We start from the raw sequence: 15,134 nt of genomic DNA on the forward strand, positions 1-15,134 counted from the left end.
ACTAAAAGCCATTGAATGGGTAAATTGTATGGCATGTGATGTATAGCTCACTAAAGCTGTTTTTGTTTTTTTAAAGAAGAGGAAGAAGCAGAGCTTCTGGGGTTTATAGTAGACTTGTTATATATTTTAGTGACCAGAAAAGAAATTTTTTTCTGAATAATCAACCTTCTGTTTTTCTGTTCAGTGGAAAAAATGGATAAAGAAACTGAGGGATTAACTCAGAGATTCCTCAGACTTAATTCTGATCATTGTTTTACTCGTTTAAATAATATAGATTTTATATAGCAATCCACAGTTAAAACATCCTCTCTGCAGTACAGACTTTCTATTGTGGGTGCTTTTCACATGAAATAGAAATCAAAGACATTGGTTACCCTTCATATATAAAACACAAGTCCAGACACTTGCCAGGATGGCTTTAAAAGTCCGGCCTTAGCCTATCTTTCTAGCCTCATCACCTACCACTCCCTGCTCTAGCCAGTTCTTTTTTTTTCACAACTCCTCTGTGCCTTCCTATGTGCTCCCTCTGTCTAGAATGTCCTACACACCTCTTCTCTTCCTGGAAAACTACTTCTCCTTCAAGACACAGCTTAATTGTCACCTTCCTGGAGTTCTTCCCGACTCCCATAGACAGAATTAATTGCTCTTGCCTCTGTTTTAATGGTATTTTGTTTTTGCCTCTAGCATATCGTGTTATAATGTGTTAGTTTAGCAGTCTTTGACAGCTAAGCCTTCAATAACAGAAACCAAGTGTTACTTCTGTATCCACTGAATGTACCAAGTATATGCCTGGCCCATGGTAAGAAAATAATCAATGTTGGATGGATGGATAGATAGATAGATCGGCAGATCGATAGATAAATTGAGTCAGCTTGCTGGTTGTGGTCTAGAAAATGAAGCATAAAATAACAGTCTTCCCTACCCAGCTTCTTGATTATCAGCAATACGTAAGTATTACCTGAGTCACTCTGGAGTGTCTAGTATCATGGAAGAACTAAATATATGTAAAAATCATGATCCCTGCCCTTAAGGATCTTATGTAATTGAACAGATAAGATTCAGATGTGTGATGTAACTAGAAAACAACATAAAATAGCATATAATAGAGTGTTCAACAATTTAGAGCAGATTATAATTGCCATCAGAGTTCAGTGAAAAAGAGACTATATTTTGTTCCCACTCTCAGGTAATAGGGCTTCAGGGCACAGCATTTCAGGCAACTGGGGCCCTAGAAGTGCCCCCTAAGTAGATTTCCAAAATGGCAACCGGAAGCTAACAGCTACCAGCACCATGGTGGGCAAGCAGTAAGCTGCACAAATAATCCCCAAGCTGGCCAGTCAAGCCAAGTCAAGGGAAAAGCAAGTCATGGCTCCTTGGAGCATTTTTAAAGCTTTTAGGCTCTCTTCTACTCAGTAGGGAATCCCTGTATCTTTATCTCTTTTACAGAACTTTTTTAAAAATCCACTTATTCCCAAGTATTTATCAAGTGCTATATTAGTTTCCTATTGCTGCTCTAACGTTATCACCCATTTAGTGGCTTAAAACAACAGGAATTTATTCCCTTACAGTTCTGACAGCCAGAAGTCCAAAATGAGTCTTACACAGCTAAAATCAGCATGTCAGCAGGGCCACGCTCCCTCTGGAGGCTCTAAGGGAAAAATCTGTTTCCTTGCCTGGTGTCTAGAGCTATATTCCTCGCTCATGGTCCCTTCCTCCATCTTCAAAGCCAGCAGCGCAGCTTCTTCTTTCTGACTCTGCTTCCACTGTGTGGCCTTCTCTTTTGTGTCAACTCTCCCTCTGCCTCCCTCTTATAAGGACACTTATGATCACATTAAGGGCATACCCAGATAATCCCGGATAATCTCCCCATCTCAAATCCTTAACTTACTTACATCTGGGCATTAAAACGTGGACAGCTTTGGGAACCATTATTCATCCTTCCATGAGTACCTACTACATAGCCAGCACTGTGCTAGGCACTTTATACCTCTGCTACACTTATTGTATCATAGTTTCTCTCTCCTGCCACACTGTAAACTCCTGGAAGAGAGAGTCCTATTGCTTCCCCTCTCACAATGCTTAGCATGTGGCCTTGTTTGTAATATTATATAGACACCCAGTAAATGATGATTAATGAATGATATGAGCCATGCACTGTCACATAGTCGAATTTAAATTAATTTCATTCAAAAAATGTTTATTGAGTCAGACAGGGGAGTGGTCTTTGATATCAGAATAGTCAGATACAATTCAGCAAACAGTTGCTGAGCTCCTACTATGAGCCCGATACCTTGCTGGTTTTTAAAGATAAGGATAGGAATAAGGCTATCCTGCGCCTGAGGAGAAATAGTGAGCAGCTAAATGTGCCTGGGCTGGCTAAGAAAGGTCTGGTTGGTGGAGAAGCCATGTCCCAGTCCACGGGCACCTTTGAGGGGTGCAGGTTAGTGGATGCCCCATCCAGAAGGAACCCCAGGGATCATCTAGCACCACCACCACCATCACCCCCAATCAACACCCCACCTTCACCTCCCTGTCTGCTGTTGAAATTCCCTCTCCAGCATCACTGCCTAGCATTCCCTAGCCTCATTGCACACCTCTCATCACAGGGAGTTCACTTTCCCCAGCAGCAGCCCATTTGACCCTCAAGCCATTCTAAAAGTTAAAATTCTTTCTGCCCTTGAGCTAAAATAATGCTTTTCCCAGCTCTTCTGCCTCCTGCAGCCACATAGAATAGTCTGCTTTCTTAGTCCAGCACAGCCTTTCAGATATTTGTAGAGACTCCCCTAAGTCTTATCTTCTTATTTATCCGTTTATTCAGTCAACAGATGCTCTCTGGGGACTTCCCTGGTGGTCCAGTGGTTAAGACTCCACGCTCCCAATGCAGAGGGCCCAGGTTCGATCCCTGGTCAGGGAACTAGATCCCACACACACGCCACGAGTAAGAGTTCTCAAGCTGCAACTAAGGGATCCCTTGAGCCGCAACTAAAAGGAGCCCGCCTCCCGCAACTAAGACCCAGCACAACCAAATAAATAAATATTTTTGAAAACGCTCTCTGAACATCTCTTGTGTGCCTGCCACTGTGCTAGGCACTGGAGATACAGACACAAGTGTAACAAAAGTCTGTCCTCAAGGAGCGCCCAGTCTAGCCGGGAGGCAGCCATGTGAATAGTGTGACAGGGCAAGTGTTCTGGCAGAAGGAGATACAATGGGCTGTGGGGTTTGGGGCTGGAGACTAACCAGCTACACCCAGGGCTCTTAAGAGGTCAGGAAGGTGCTTTTTGAGCTTGGTCTCATCCATTCACTCAGTATTTATTGAATACCTACCGTACATCAGGTACTCTGCTAGGTGCTAGGGATACAATAATGACCTAGGAATTTACCAGGCAGAGTATGCCAGGAAAAAGGATCAACATTTGCAAAGTCAAGTAGGCCTTCACTTATTTAAACATTTGTTTTGGTTGTTGAATTTTTACTGTATTCCAGGCAAAGATGCTAGGCTCTGAAGATATAGAGATACAGACACTGTCCCTGACTTCAAGAAGCTTGTGGTGAACTGGGAGATACTGACAAGTAAACTAGCATTCTGACTTAATGTGGTTAATGGTTGTAATAGGCACAGGGTACTAGGGAAGCGTAAACTAAGACACTAAGCTCAGCGGGGCTGTGGGGAGGTACTGTGTTCAGAGCAGGCTTTGTTGAAGTATTGAGTCTGTTGTGATGCTTGAGCTGAGTGTTCAGGGGCAAAAAAGTGTAAGCCAGGCAGATACAAGGGAAAAGGATAAGGAAAAGGGAACTGAACATGCAGAGGTGGGAAGGCATGAGAGAATAAGATTTGTGAGAGTTGGCAAGAGTTGAGTATGGCTGAGTCAGGAAGTTGGTATGGGCCAGTGGCAGGAGGTGAGGCTGGGAACTGAGATGAGGCCAGATCCTTAAGGACCTCGTGTACTATACTGAAGTGTTTGGGCTTTATCCTGAAGGCAGTGGGGAGCCAGAAAAGATCATTAAGCAGGGAAGTGACAGAATCAGATTTTTCTTTGACAAAGATAACTCTGGCCACAGTGTGGAGGATTAAATCCAGGGGATGAGAGTAAAGGCAGGAAGACGGGTTAGAAGGCTGGTGCAGTCAGCCAGGGGGGGTGATAATGAGGGCAGTGGCAGAGGAAACAGGAAGGAGGAGCCAGAAGGAGGTTTTCTGAAATAGAATCATCAGGGAGAGGAAGACAGAATAATCAAAACTGTCAGTAGGGTTGCCAGTTTTAAAAATGACAGTAGGATTACAGGAGGAAAAGTGGGTTTCAGGAGTGATGATGAATTCATTGTTGGTCGTGGCGTCTCTGCTCTGGGGTACCTGAGAGGCAGCACGATGTCTGGTAAGCAGAGTCTGGAGTGCAGCCGAGTGATCTGGCCCTGAATGAGAATGGCATGTGGAAGCAACAGTCCTTAATTCAACAAATATTTATTGAGTGCCTAAATGTCTTATACACGGGAGGAGGTTCTTGAGTTTCCTGGGGTTACAAAGAAGAGTAAGACAGTCTCTGCCCTCCAAGAGCCCTGCCTCGTCAGGAAAACAGATGTAGAAACAAACAACGATAAGGCAACAATAGAGGTCTGCACAGGATGTTGTTTCGGGAGCGCTGACAAGAAGCACCTAACCTGAGGGAGAAGAGGGAAGGCCTCCTAGATTTAAGTGCTGTCTCAGCTGAATCTTGAAAAACAGGAGTTAACCATACAAAGAAAGAGAGGGAAGGGTCTGGGCAAAGGGGACAGCAAAATCAAAGTCAGGGAGGTGGGGAAAAAATGCAGTGTATACATTTCAGTATTGCTAGAGTACAAAATAGCAGAGATGAAACTAGAGTACATAAGGGCTGGGTCATGGAAGCCCTTATCTGCCATGTTCAGGTAGTTTGGACTATCAGCAATGGAGAACCAGTGTAGGTTCTAAGGAGAATGACATGGTCACAGCTGCATACAGGTGGTTCACTCTGATGATTGTGTTTCCTCCCCTAGAATACAAGCTCCATGAGGACAAAGATTTTTGTCTCAGTGCCTAGAATAGAGAGCATCTAGCAGACACTCGGTAGGTATTTGTTGAATGAGGGAATTAACATAGAGCATCAATGTGAGGGGCCAAGATTAAAGGCAGGGAGGTTGTGACAATAATCCAATAATCCAGAGTGTAAATGATGAAGGCCTGGCCTGAGGTTGGCAATGGGAGGTGCAAAGAAGGTGCTGGAGTCAAGAACTATGTACTAAGCTTTGTAGGTAGATGGTGACACCTGCAATGATTTTATCCTCCTTTTATTTAACATACTGACGGTCTGCTGTGTCCTGGATACTTCTAGATGCCAGGGATGCAAAGATAATTAAGATATATGCCCTGCTCTTAGGAAGCTCTCAGTTTAGTGGGGTAGACAGACCAACCTGTGGAAAGATAGATATGGTACAATGTATGTATTATGCATTCATCCTATGATAGAGTTCTGGACTGGTGGGGGCACCATGTGGAAACGGCTAACCCATGTGGGGAAAGGCTTCATGGTTGTGACATTCGAGCTGGTTGTCAGACACGGAAAAGGGTCCTGCCAGGCAGAGCAGGGAGAGTATGGAATTTGGGGTGAAGAATCACGTGCGGGTATGTAGAAGTATGAATGGGTTTGGTCAGGTTCCAGGACCAGTGAGAAGCTGGGTGTGGCTCTGCTACAGGGATGGCAAATAAGTTTTACCTCATGTGTTAACTGCACATAATGCTGATTCTACCTCCTAAATGTTTCTTGACTCCAACCCCTTCTTTGTACCCCCCACTGCCAATCTCAGGCCAGGCCTTCATAAAGGGCTGTATTAAGAAAGATTCTGAGGCCCCATCGGGGCTTAATGGGAAAAAGTAATGTGATCAATTAGCAATGTCTGTCATGGGTGAAAAAAAGAGGAATGGCAAGTATGCATGTCACATCCCTGGGCTAGAGGGTTAGGAAGTTGGGAATGGCAGGAACTGGTATCTTAGAGTCCAGTTTCGAGACTGCTGAGATGGAAGTACTTATGAGCTAGAGGTGTTCAGCTGATTGGTAGATAGAGAACTCAGAAGATAGGTCAGTGATGAAGATGTAGATTTTTGGAGTTATCTGTGAGCAGAGCAGAAGCAGATAAACTTTTCCTGTAATGGTCCAGATAGTAAGTATTTTAGACTTTGCAGGCCACAAGGTGTCTGTTGTACGTATTCAACTTCGCTGTTTTAGCTTCAGAGCTAACATAGACAATATTTAAGTGAGTAGGTATGGCTGTGTTCTGATAAACCTTTATTAACAAAAACACATCAGGCTGGATTTGGCTTGTGGGCTGTAATGTAGACGATATACAGCATACAGTCACAGGATGTAATATAGTCTGGTTGGCACCAGACAAGACTTGGGTTTCAGTCCTAACTCTGTACATACTAATTTTGTGACTTTGGACAAGTCAGTTAAACTTTCCTGACTCTGTTTCCCCCTCTATAAAATAGAGCTTCATGCTAGTACCTGCCTTATGTGCTTCCTGTGAGGAATAACTTAACGGAGCTATTCCATAGCAGCACTAATTACAGTACCTGGCACATGGTAAATGCTCAATAAATGTTTGCAATTATTCATATCATTATTACTATCGGGATTGTTCATGTTGTTAGAGATTTCAATTACGATCATAAGAATGGATAAGATCACTGAGGAAAAGTGGCTGGGGCAGAGTGAAGAGAGAGCATCAACATTTAAGGGGCAAATAGAGAGGAAGAAGCCAGAGAAGAAACTGGCAGCATGGTAGAACAGGACTCAGAAAGAAGTAGTGTACAGGAATCTAAGGAAGGAAACTCTTTTAAGAAAGGGATGAGAGGCAAATGTCCACATTAGAAAAGTGAGCAAAGGACATGAAAAGGCAGTTATCCAAAGACATATAAAGAGGCAATAAACATATAAAAAGTTGTTCATCTTCACTGGTAATCAAAGACATGAAAGCAAAATTGTGTGTTTTTGTTGTTCGTCTGTGAGATTGGCAAAGATTTAAAAGATCGAACAGTGTTACGAAGGCTATGGGGAAACAGGCACTCCTGTGTACTTACTGCTGGGAATGTAAATTTTTTTGGACTTCCCAGAGGACACTTTAACAATATGTATCAAAATGAAAAATAAGCACATTCTATGAGACAGCAATCTTACTTCTGGGAATTTACCCCAAAGGAGATAGAAAATTGTACAAATGGATTTTTAAAACACATGTAACAACATTGTTCCCAGCATCATGATAGCAGAAACAATCTAAAATATTCAACGGTAGGAGAATTATTACGGCAGATACACACAGTGGAATAGTATTCAGCCATTAAAAGTTATGACATAGCTCTATACTTATTGACATGGAAAGACGTCCATGACATATTATGGAAGGTTATAAAGCAGCAATGTAACATTTTCTTCATTAAATAAAACTTTGCTGCCTAGCAAACGGTGATTTGGGGTTTTTTCCCTGGTAGTGAGATTTCAGGTCATTGCACTTTTTGTTAAAGTTTAAATAGTTGAACATATTTTATTGAGCATGTGTCATTTATAGAAACAGTAACAAGTAGTGTGCTGGTAAATCAGATCTCTGAAAAAAAGTGAAGCCCTAAATTTGTAGCATTTGCTAATTTCAGTGATATAAATAATCCCAAGGGCTTGCAAAATTCCTGAATATTGAATAGTTAGATCTCACTAGCTGACTATGACACAACACTGACAATAACTCTATTTCAAACAAAGGAAAGAATCAGGGTATGTTTACTAGTGTCAGATGCTGATCAAATAAGTTGAAGATTAAAAATTACTTGTCACTGGTGAACCTGGTAAAAGGGGTGTAAGTGGAACAGACAGTTGCAGAGTAAATGGGAAAGAAGGAAGTGGAGAAAGCAAACAATTTTGTAGAAAACCAAAGGAAAGAAATAGTCACTTGAGGGAGATAATCAAGGAAAGTTTAATTGGGCAGGGTGGGGGGAGGTTTGGGAAGAAATACCAAACAGGAGAAGTAAGAACTTTTTCATTTCTTACTTTTGAATAACCTTTAGAGTTCACAGTGTGCACATGAATGTTCTTGAAACAACCCTTAGAGTTGGTGTTATCATTCCTGTGTTGTGTGTGGGGAACCTGAGGCTCAGAAAGGGGAAGTGCCTTGCCTCAAGTGTCACAGAGAGTGAGCCATATTTGTGTATGCCTGTTGGAGTCCACCCACTGCTTAAGCCCTGAAAATACCAAGATGGAGAAAATGTGGCCACTAACACCTATACCCCAACCCTTCTTCAACCTGGGTCTTCCTCTCCCATGGTTTTAGGTTCTTTTTCTGCTCACCTTCGGTAGGCCATGGTAAGCCATGAACCTGGATATGGATTGTTTGTCCCTGCTTTGGAGGAGAGGAGAAGAAAGTCTAGCATGGGAGGGCAAGGGTTACTAGTGACAATGAAGTTGAGTCTGTTGAGGACTGAGAAGTGTCTGTGGGATTTGGCAATCAAATGATTACTGGTATAATTTTCAGTGCTGTAAAAAGAGAAGACTGAAGAGCAAATGAATGATGAGAAAATAAAGGCAGTGGAGAAGGAGACAGGTTGAGAGAGAGAGAAGGGGAATTATAGATGAGGCTTAGTAAAATATGGATAATTTTTAAAGCACTTCTTTGTAATGCTCAAATTATCCCAAATTTGGCCAATAGAGCCCCTTCAAGCCAGCTCCTATGTGTTTTTCACATGACCCCATCAGTTCTTTAGTGCATCTTTGCTTTCTGGTGAACAATGTTTCCCCAATTCACACTGGAATCAGCCAGTTCTCTCAGGAGCTCTGGTTCCTGAGAATAGGAAATGGTATTTCAGTACCACAGTCTAGGCATTAGGTATGCTCAGTGCTACTGATGTGCACTGCTTTTAGGCCTTTTCTGTAGACTGGGCTAGGAAATATATTTTTTAGAAATTGTGAAAGTATTAATGGAAATGGATTATAGTGGTAAAATAATAATGATAATGATAACAATAATCCATTAGTCCGACGGGGAGGGTGAAGGGTAAGCTGGGACGAAGTGAGAGAGTCGCATGGACATATATGCACTACCAAATGTAAAATAGGTAGCTAGTGGGAAGCAACTGCATCACACAGGGAGATCAGCTCCGTGCTTTGTGACCACCTAGAGGGGTGGGATAGGGAGGGTGGGAGGGAGATGCAAGAGGGAGGGGATATGGGGATATATGTATACATATAGCTGATTCAGTTTGTTATACAGCAGAAACTAACACACCATTGTAAAGCAATTATACTCCAATAAAGATGTTATAAAAGTAATAATCCATTAGTCCAAAGCGATATTCTGAAGCAGGGGGGGTGGGGGGAGATCTTTTTTCCAGAAGAATACTAGCTAATAAACGTAGAAGGAAGATAGAATAGAAAATCACTGTTTTGCAGCCCCCAGTATAATAATTGATTTTGGCAAAGATCATCAAGTTGCTGGTAAAACCATTGGGTAAAAAGTTCTTGGGGAACAGGATATTCACACAGTCTCAAATTATCACCCCACAGATTCCTTGATAATTACAAATGTACATTTACAATGGGAAAATCTGGCAGTCACTAGGTTAAACAAGTGATTAAACCCAGCATTGTCAATACCAGGACAACCTGACATTGTGCCTCCCGATGTAATGTAATAAGAAGTACAGAACACCACTTATGAAATATTCTTGCCAAAAATGTTTAACCTGAATCTAAATATGCAGAAACACTTAGACAAACCCAGAATGTGGGACATACAGTAAGTCAACTGGCCTGGACTCTCCAAAAAGCCATTAACATGAAAAACAAAAGAAGGTTAAGGATTTGTTCTAGAATAAAGAGAACAATGAGCTCTAACAATCAAAGGCAGCGTGTCAACCTTGAATGGATTCTGAATGAGGGGTGGGGTGGATCACAAACAGCTATGAAAGACGTTTTTGGAATAATTTGGTAAATTTAAGTATGTAATATACTTTAGATGATATTATTGAATTAATGTTGATTTTTCTTGGGTATGATAATGTGGAAGACTTTCTTAGGAGATGCATGCTGAAGTATTTAGGAGTGCAGTATCCTCATATTTGTGTCTTACTTTCAGATGGGTCAGCAATAAGTGGGGGGGGAGAGAGAGAGAGAGAGAGAGAGAGAGAGAGAGCGCTGCACATATGTGCACGTACGCATGCGTGCTTGCATGTTTGTGTTTGAAGAGAGAACAAATGTGGAAACTAGTAGCAATTTGTGAATCTAGGTGAAAGATACATGATTGCTTGTCCTATTCTTTCAGCTGTTCTATAGGTTTGAAAGTTTTTGAAATAAAGTGTTAGAGAAACACTTCTTTTTAAAACCTTTGAAAATGTATGGTTGAAATTGAACAAGTGGTGCTGAGACAGTTGGATCCACAGATGCAAAAAGATAACATTAGACCCTTGCCTCATACCATACACAAAAATTATCTCAAAACGGATGAGACCTAAATGTAAGAGCTAAAATTATAAAACTTTTGGAAGAAAACAGGAGAAAATCTTTGAGACTTTGGTAAGGCAACGATTTCTTAGATGCAACAACAAAAGCATGATCCATAAAACAAAAAATTGATAAACTGGACTTCATCAAAATTAAAAACTTATACTTCAAAAGACATCATTATGAAAATGAAAATACAAGTCATAAACTGGGAAAAATAATTTGCAAATTACGTATCTGATAAAGGTCTCATATCCGTAATATACAAAGAACTCTTACAATTCAATAATAATAAGACAGACAACCCAATTTAAAAATAGGCAAAAGATTTGAATAGACATTTCACCAAAAAGATATATGAACAGTTAATAAACACATGAGAAGATGCGCAGTATCACTAATCATTAGGGAAATGCAAATTAGAATCAAAATGAGATACTATTATACACCCACAAGAATGACTGTAACAAAAAGACAGACAGTAAATGTTAAGAAACTGGAACCCTCATACATTGCTGGTGGGAATGTAGAGTGGTGCAGACACTTTGGAGAACAGTTTAACACTTTCTTAAGAAGTTAAATATAAATTTATCAATCATCCCAGCAGTTCCACTCCCAGTAGAAATAAAAACATATATCTACCAAAAGACTTACATTTGAATGTTCATAGCAGCTCTATTCTATTCTGTTCTGTTTGGTTATTAATAATGACCAAAAAGTGAGAACAACCCAAATGTCCATCTGCTAGTGCATGGATAAACAAAATGTGGTATATCTATATAACAATACTATTCAGGGATTTTAAAAAGGAAGGAAAAACTGTTACAAGCTACAATGTGAATGAACCTCAAAAACATGCTCAGCAATCATGCTCACAGGCATTTACCCAACTGAGTTGAAAACTTAATGTCCATACAAAAACCTGCACACAAATGTTCATAGCAGCTGTATTCATAATTGCCAAAATCTAGAAGCAACTAAGAAGTCCATCAATAGGTAAATGGATAAGCAAACTCTTATATCCATGCAACGGAATATCATCAGCTATAACAAATGAGCTACTAGGTATTGTATAATTGAAATTAGCTAAGAGTATAACAAATATTCTCACCAAAAAATAAAAGAGATAAATACGTGAGGTGACGGATGTGCTAATTAATTAGGTGGGAGCAGTCCTTTCACAATGTACATGTATATCAGATCACCAAGATGTACACTTTAAATATCTTACAATTCTATGTCAGTTATACCTCAGTAAAGCTGATATTTTAAATGACCTATCAAGCCATGAAAAGACATGTAGAAAATTTAAATGCATATTGCTAAGTGACGTAAGCCAATCTGAAAAGACTACATACTATATGATTCCAACTATATGACATTCTGGAAAAGGCAAAACTATAGAGGCAGTAAAAAAAAAAAAAAAGATTAGGTGATTGCCGTGGGCTTGGAGGAGAGGGGAGGAATAATTAGGTGGAACACGGGATTTTTAGGGCAGTGAAACTATGATGTGATTCTGTAATGGTGAATACATGACATATGTTTGTCAAAACTCACATGACTGTACAACACTGAGTGAACCCTAATGTAAGCTATATATTTCAGTTAATAGTAATATATCAATATTGTAACAAATGTAGCATGCTAATGCAAGATGTTAATAGGGGAAACTGTATGCAGGGGAGAGGGTATATGGGAATTCTCTGTCCTATCTGTTCTATTTTTCTGTAAAACCAAAACTTCTTAAAAAAAACTATTAATTAAAAAAAACATTATGCTAAGTAAAAGAAGCCAGATAGAAAAGACCACATATGTATGCTTCTATTTATGTAAAATGTCCAGAAAGGCAAATCTATAGAGACAGAAAGTAGATTAGTGCTTGACTGGGTCTGGGGGTAGAAACAGGGATCAGCTATAAATAGGCATGAGGAGTCTTATTGGAGGGATGAAAATGTTCTAAAAGTGGATTATGGTAATGGTTGCCCAACTTAGTAAATTTATTAAAAATCATTGCATTGTATACTTAATATGGGTGAATTTTATGATATCTAAATTATACCTTGATAAAATTGTAAAGGTATGCATTTGATCTCACAACTTAAAACTGTTTGTTATACATTAGTTCCTTATAACTGTGAATCATATAAATAATGTATAGTGAGATTCCATGTTCATTGATCAGAAAACTTAATATTGTTTGGATGACAGTACTCCCAAGTTGATCTACAGATTCAACACAATCTCTGCCAAAATCCCAGCTGGCTTTTTGTAGAAATTGACAAGCTGATCCTAAAATTCTTGTGGAAATGCAAGAGACCTAAAATAGCCAAATCTTGAAAAAGAACAAAGTTGGAGGATTCACACTGTAATCAAGACAGTGTGATACTGGCATAGAATAGGCATATTGATCAATGGAATAGAATTGAGAGTTCAGAAATAAACCCTCACATTTATGGTCAATTGATTTTTGACAAAGATACTAAGACAATTCAATAGGGAAAGAGCAGTTTTTTCAGCAAATGGTGCTGGGACAACTGGATCCACATGCAAAAGAATGAATTTGGACCTCTGCTTCATACTATACATAAAAATTAACTCAAAATGGATTATAGACCTAAAAACTAAACTATAAAACTCTTACATCATTGCTCATTAGAGAGATGCAAACCAAAACCGCAATGAGATACCACTTCACACCCACTAGGATGGCTAAAGTCAAAAGGATAGATAATAACAAATGCAAGTGAGGACAGGTAGAAATGAGAACCCTCATACATTGCTGGTGGGAATGTAAAATGGTGCAGCCAATTTGGAAAACAGTTTGGCAGGTCCTCAAAAGCAAACCATATAACTGCATATAACCATGCACACCATTATCCATTTGATGTTTCTTAGGAATAACAAGGCCAGTGTGGCTAGAGCAAAAGGAGTAGTGGGGACAGTGTCAGGAGAGGACAGAGATGTTGACAGGGGCTCCATCATGCAAGACCTTGTGGACACCACGGTAGGACTTTGGATTTTATTGTTAACGTGATGGACTTCTGAGCAGGGATTCTTGGGACTTAGTGAGTTTGTAGTATCCATTGTAAGGAGTGAGAAAGAGACAATTAGAAGTCAACGATGACTGAGCAGCCTTGAAGGCCCACCTGTGACTGGGAACCATAAATGTGTAATGGTGTACATCTGCAGTTACACAGTTTATTCCAACAGCACTTGACCATCCTCGCTTTGGGAGCAGAATAAACATTCAAGTGGTCAGACTGATTTAAGGTTGGGATCTGAAGTTCAGATGCTAGAAGGAAACTGGCTAAGGTGGTTTACCAGGGTAAACTAATTCCTAAGTGCATGCTCAGGTAGGTTCTTACAGAGAAAAATTGAATTTCCAGGAGCCCTTAGGGAAGGAAATACTGTATTTCTGCCTTTTGCCTTCTTTCACTGCTTTGCTGTAAGCAATTAGAAGCAATTAATTTAGTGGAAAGAACATTAAGAGTCAGAAGACGTAAACATGCCTTAGCTCTCCCAGTGACTGTGACACCAAGGGTAAACTGTCAAAGCTGCCAGCTATAAGAAGGCTAAAGAAGTCATCTTTCTTGGGTAAATCATTCCAAGAAATTCACTTTGTGCCATTAAATAAAACTCTTCAACCTTTCTTGGCAACAGTTCTTCCGAATTTCATCATGTCTTGCCAAATTTCGCCCATTCGGCCTTGTGCTAATGCTCACATACAATATCTCTTCATAGAAGAAAAGAGAGCTCAAATCAGATGCTATACCTCCTCTGCTCAAAACCCTCCAATGGCTTCTCATCTCATTGAGAATAAAGTCCAAACTCTGTGTGATGGCCCCTGTGATTTGGTCCCATCAGAGCTCATCTTGTACCACTCTCCCTCATTGACTGTGTTCCAGCCACACTGGCCTTTCTGCTTCTCAAATAGGCCAAGGGAGTTCTTTCCTGCCTCAGAGCTTTTGCAATGCTGTTCTTTCTGCCTGGAAGACTTCTCCATCTCAGTATGGGTGAGTTTCTTTTCACTTTTCAGGTCTCTGTTTAAACATCACCCATTCAGAGAAGCTTTCCTGACCAACCTATATGAAGTAGCCCCCACCCAGACCCCATTACTCTCTATCACATTACTGTGTTATTTTTGTAATATCGCTTGTCACAATATATTGTTTTCTTGTTTGTTTTTGTATTTTTCCATCTGCTTCCACACCCCCTACCCCCCAGACACCGCAAGATCCTTGAGAATAAGCTGTTATCTATATTATCTGTTCATCATTATTCTCAGAATATAGAACAGAGTGAGTGTTCAATACAAATGTGTGTGTTGAGGGAGGAAGGAAGGGAGAAGCCTCATTTGTGACTTGTGCCCAGTAAGTAATCCCTCATTAAGATTATTCCTCAAGATGTTTAGAGCAATGAAAATATTCTGTATGATACCATAATGATGAATGCTTAGTATTCTACATTTTTCCAAATCCACAGCGTGTACATCAAGAATGAACCTTAACGTAAACTGTGGACTTTGGGTAATTATGATGTGTCTATGTGGGTTCATCAGTTGTAACAAACACACCACTCTGGTGGGAGATGTTGATAGAGGTAGGGCTATGCATGTGTGAGGGCAAGGGCCGTGGGGAAAA

At 40.2% G+C, this 15,134-nt stretch overlaps 1 protein-coding gene and 1 non-coding gene across 3 annotated transcripts in view; both read left to right on the top strand.

Moving 5' to 3' along the window:
* HDAC8 (histone deacetylase 8) overlaps nt 1-15,134 on the top strand; it is a 244,923-nt gene that overhangs the window by 30,865 nt on the left and 198,924 nt on the right. The gene's annotated exons all lie outside the window — the stretch shown is intronic.
* Nucleotides 2,842-2,914, top strand: TRNAW-CCA (transfer RNA tryptophan (anticodon CCA)). The gene has a single exon. It is a non-coding gene; the product is annotated as a tRNA-Trp (tRNA).

The sequence above is a fragment of the Delphinapterus leucas genome, chromosome X, assembly GCF_059928025.1.
Source record: "Delphinapterus leucas isolate spDelLeu-1000000601 "Yukka" chromosome X, BTC_Dleu_Yukka2, whole genome shotgun sequence".
Classification (NCBI taxonomy): Eukaryota; Metazoa; Chordata; class Mammalia; order Artiodactyla; family Monodontidae; genus Delphinapterus; species Delphinapterus leucas.